Raw genomic sequence first — 4,913 nt, 5'->3', positions numbered from 1 at the left:
GTGCTGGCCAACAGAGAGCTGGAAAAAGAGAATCTGATGAGGGAGTTGGTTCTTGGACATCCAGACACAGCGGCCCATCCACTGGAGTTGATTTCTCAAGAGCAAGGCTTCAATGCCAGTGGACACTTCATGGAAGATGCTCACGCTGGTCCAGCGGTCCTCCCATTTGATCCCCAGGATTCAACGCAAGCACCACTGGTGAATAAACTCTCAAGGGTCTTAATGTGGCATCTGTAGATGGTCCAGGTTTCACCGCAGTAGAAAAGCGTGGTCAGCACAACAGTTTTGTAAACCAGGACCTTCGTCGACTTCTGATGGTCTCTATTTTCAAAGACATTGTCGCAGCTTGAAGAAGGTGATACTGGCACAGTTGACCTTGTGCTGGACTTCATTGATAGTAGTCATTGAGAGAAGTGATTGCCAATATACAGAAAGTGCTCCACGTACTCCAGAACCTCCCCGTCTATGTAGATAGTGTGAGGGACGTTCAGCTGGCCTGGGGAGGGTTGGTGGAGAATCTTTGTCTTCGCAACATTCAAGGACAGGCTTCATATAAGTCTCTTATACAAAGCGTTAAAGAGATTTAAGGTCACTTGCACATCTTGGGCAGAGTGAGGCATCATGCAGCAATTGTCCTGCATTGTGGATGTCCTTGGTGGTGAGTTTTGTTTTTGCCCAGAAGCACCCAAGATTGAAAAGCTTTCCATCCAGTCAATACTGGATACTGACACTGGATGGTAGATCATCTCAGATGAGGTGGATGATGAAGGACAGGTAGATGGTGAACAGGGTGGGGGCGATCACACAAACTTGTTTGACCCTGGTCTGGATACGGAAGGTGTCGGTTTCAGATCTTCCACTCAGGATAGTGGTGGTCATATCATCATGCATCAGCATAGTGACAAACTTCAGCAGGCAGCCAAGACATTGGAGGATGGTCCACAGAGCTTCACAAATTTAAGGAATTGAACACCTTAGTCAGGTCAATGAAGATGAGGAACAGTTCTTGATTTTGCTCCCAATGTTTTTCTTGGATCTGCCTGGCAACAAAAACAATGTCCACAGTGTCCCCAGATGGTTGGAAGCTGCACTTGGTTTCTGGAAGGATCTCCTCAGTGACGGGACGAAGGTAGTTCACGAGGATGTGGGCTAGGGATCTTACCTACAACGGACAGGAGGGAAGTCCCTCCTGTAGTTCCCACAGTCAGATTTGTCCCCCTTCTTGTATATGAGCACATATTCTTGAGATCCCTGGGGATGTCCTCTTTGTCCCAAAGGTGGAGGATAAGCTGGTGGAGTCACAATGTGAGCCAGAAGACACCAGCATGGTAGATCTCTACGGGTATACCATCTGGCCTACAGGCTTTGTTGGTTTTCATTTGTTGGATGGCCCGCTTCAGCTCTGATGGTTGGTGGTTCGCCAAGGGAATCTACCACAGGGGATTGCAGGATAGCTTAGAAGGTCTCCTCTGATATAGCGGACTCCTGGTTAAGGAGGAGTTCCAAACACTCCTTCGAAAGCAGATGGATGGGGTCATTGTCCTTGAGGAACTCGGAACCATCCTGTGATCAGAGGGGTTTTTTCTCCCCAATGGAGCAGGGTCCGTAGTTGTCTTGGTAGTCTGGAAGAAGATACACGTCATACTGGTCAGCATAGCCCTGGATCACACACACCTTCTCCACCCACCAGTTGTTCTTCGTGTCACAGCTGTGTCGCTGGACCTCAGCCTTCAGCTGGTGGTAAACTGCTGTCTTTCCCCAAGTTCGTGGATGGCTTTTCCAGGTGATGAAGGCTGCATGCTTCCACTCAATATCACAAATCTGAGCATCACTGGCATTGAACCCATCCTGGTTCGATTGCAATGTAAACCCAATAGCCTGGGTGCAGGCATCTTGAACAGTGGACTTGAGTTGGTTCCACTGTGCCTGAATGGAGATGTCATCAGCAATAGGGACTTGCTCAAGTGCACTATACAACTGGGCTTGGAACTCCTCCTGCTGTCTAGGGTCCTTCAGAGCTGTGACGTGCAGCCATCTCCGGGAGGCCTTATGGGCTTTCCGGTGTTTTGACACCAGGTTGATGTTCATCACTGAGCACACAAGTTGGTGGTCTGTCCAGCAGTCTTCAGATCCCTTCATAGCCCTTGTGACAAGCATGTCCCTCAGGTCTCTACCTCAGACGATGATGTAATCCAAGAGGTGCCAGTGCTCCGACCTCAGATGCCTCCACATGATCTTGTTCTGGTCTTTCTGGTGGAAGACTGTTAGTTATGATCAGGCCATGTTGAGCACATTTGGTCAGGAGCAGGATACTACACAACATATGCAAGTATGGTATGCAAGGTAATAATAGAGGGAGAAAGTAAAGCGCACACACCTGATTTCACACAGCTGAAATTTTGAGGAAATGGGGAGTACACTGGATTTCTTTGAAGAGTTCATGGGCCTAGCAGCTCCCAATTCTTTACATCAGGATGGAGGGTTTCATGCAAAGGTATAATATAGGGAGGGTAGTGGTTGAGGTTCTGAAGGATCAGAAGAAATTGATGCAAGTGGTAAAAGAAAGACATAGGATGGCACTGGTGGGAAAATTCCAGAAGGACAAGTGAAGGTGTGTGGAGTGGTGGCAGGTAAACAACTAAAAGGTGAACATGTTGACCTAGTGGGGATTGTTGTAAGAAATATCTTGCTGGTGAGAGAGATGCAACACAGATGGACCCAATGAGTTCATCAAGGTGCCCAAGGGAAAAAGGCAGGGGAAAAAAAATGGTGGATGTGTTTTGGGAGCATACATATGCTAAAGGGGGTGTGCAAAAGGGTACACTACTTTGAGTGCAACCAAAACAAACCTGTTAACAAGAGATGGTACTGTATGGACTCATACCAAAGGGACTGGAGGAAACATTATAAAGGGTTTTATTAGCATGTGTTGAAACTAACATATGGAAAGTAAGAAACCTCTGGATTGTTTAAGGGGTTGGCTTTCATTGAAAGAGTGCCTAAAGCTTGGGCTGCATAAGCTGAAATACATCAATTGGGACAAGGAAGAGGCTGGAGAGGACAAGGTGGAGAATAAGTGGAGGGAAAAGGATCAGCCATACTTGTTTTACTGAACCAAAAGAGAGACTGATGGGAGGGGCAGAGTTTCAAGTGGTTACTGAGGTAACATTTGTTTGTCCTATGGGGTTCTGTATGAAGAAAAAGATTTCTGCAAGGGTTTTTATTTTTGTGGGAAGTTGATGCATGTTGTTTAAGGGTTTAATATATGTAGTTGTTTCTGTGCTATGAAGTTTTGGTAAAACAAGAATATTCAGTATGTGTAGCTTTGGAAGTGCAGGATAAGTGTGTTTTTAATATTTTTTAAAACAAAGATTCCATTAGTATGTTTGCCCAATATGGGCCACGTGTTTTATAGTCATGATCAATGTCAGTTGCATTTAATCAGCTTCATAGCTGGTTTTCATTACTGAGCACTTGAGTGAGATTTTCTTGTATAGATGCCGAAGATGAGGGGATCCCCCCAACTTACTGGGGGGAAAACCTCCATCTTGTGTTTGATTAAATATGGTAATTGCTCTTCCAGTAAAAGCCAGCCTTACACACCTAACTCCAGAAGGGGCTCATAGACAAGAATACCAGAGACAAACATTGTATAGCTAGGTCACCTGTTCAGTTTCATTAGCCCCACATGCTTCTTCTGCATTTCACTCCTGGCTTTTACTGCTCAGTTGATTTCTGCAGATTCCTTCCTCAGGTACCTAGCTTTCCATGATTTTGTAAAGACCCAGAGCATTCAATTTGGGCTAAGGATTTCAGTAAGTGACAGGGTGCCCAAGATTTAGGCATTACAGTATTTGAGCATATTTAAGGATCTAGCCTCTACCTACTTATTTTAGGTTCCTAGGCACCTTAAATACAATATGGGCCTCAACTGAAATTAAATACTTTTGGTTTTAGCTGAAGTTGAGAATGCTCAGAATATTTAAAAACAAGGAAGCACAAAAACAAATAACTGATTACACAGACTCTTGAAAAATAGTTGTTCTAGGTACACAAGCAAAAAGTTTAAGCATCTACCTTTCGGCAGGCATCTTTAGAAATTGGGTTCCTAATTGTACCCTACCAAACAAAAAATAATGAGTATAACAGATTTAATGTTTCATGTGCAAAATGCTCTTTCAAAATCATTTGCTTATAGCAATATTGTATATCAGAATATTAGAAAGCAAGGCATTTTTTCACTTTTGTGAGATCTGGAATCTTGACAGTTTTGGAGTCTTTAATGATTCAGTGGCGTATTTTGACAAAGAACCTCAAAATGTGTATCCAATATTAATGCAAATACTGAAAACAGAGAGATTCCCTACAAGACACAGAAAGAGCAAAAAAATTCTTTAAGAATTCCAGATCCAAAGCTCCCAACTCATAGACTTGGCTAATCCACGGTGTAGCAGCAGCTGACTGATTCTCGACTTCAAACTCAAGGCATGCCTCAGCACTTAGCTTTCACTTATTTTTTTTAGACTATGGGAAAAAAAAATAAAAGTAATTCTTCTGTTACAAAGAACTCAGAAAGACTATGAAGGGTCAGAATGTTTTGACATTATATATTCCTAATGAAATCTCTGGGTTTTATCTCATGAATGATCTGTAGACGCTGACAGTGATAATATTGCAAAGTCCTGCTATATACCACCGTTAAAAGAATCTTGTGGCATCCTGGTTAAGAATCACTGGTATAGCTAGAATGCAAGTTTCTATACTTGTGCCCTTCCAGGTTGTCCTAATCACCCTGGGCAGGCCACCTGCAAGTAAGCATCCCTCATAAGAAACATGTACAACTATAATGAATCGTGAAAGTTCAGCCAGAGAAGAGATTGCAGTGCATCATGGAAAAGATAGCCCAGCCATAG

This window comes from Gavialis gangeticus, unplaced genomic scaffold (genome assembly GCF_001723915.1).
Source record: "Gavialis gangeticus isolate Ggan-Ray unplaced genomic scaffold, GavGan_comp1, whole genome shotgun sequence".
NCBI classification, from domain to species: domain Eukaryota; kingdom Metazoa; phylum Chordata; order Crocodylia; family Gavialidae; genus Gavialis; species Gavialis gangeticus.
This window is presented reverse-complemented; position numbering follows the sequence as displayed.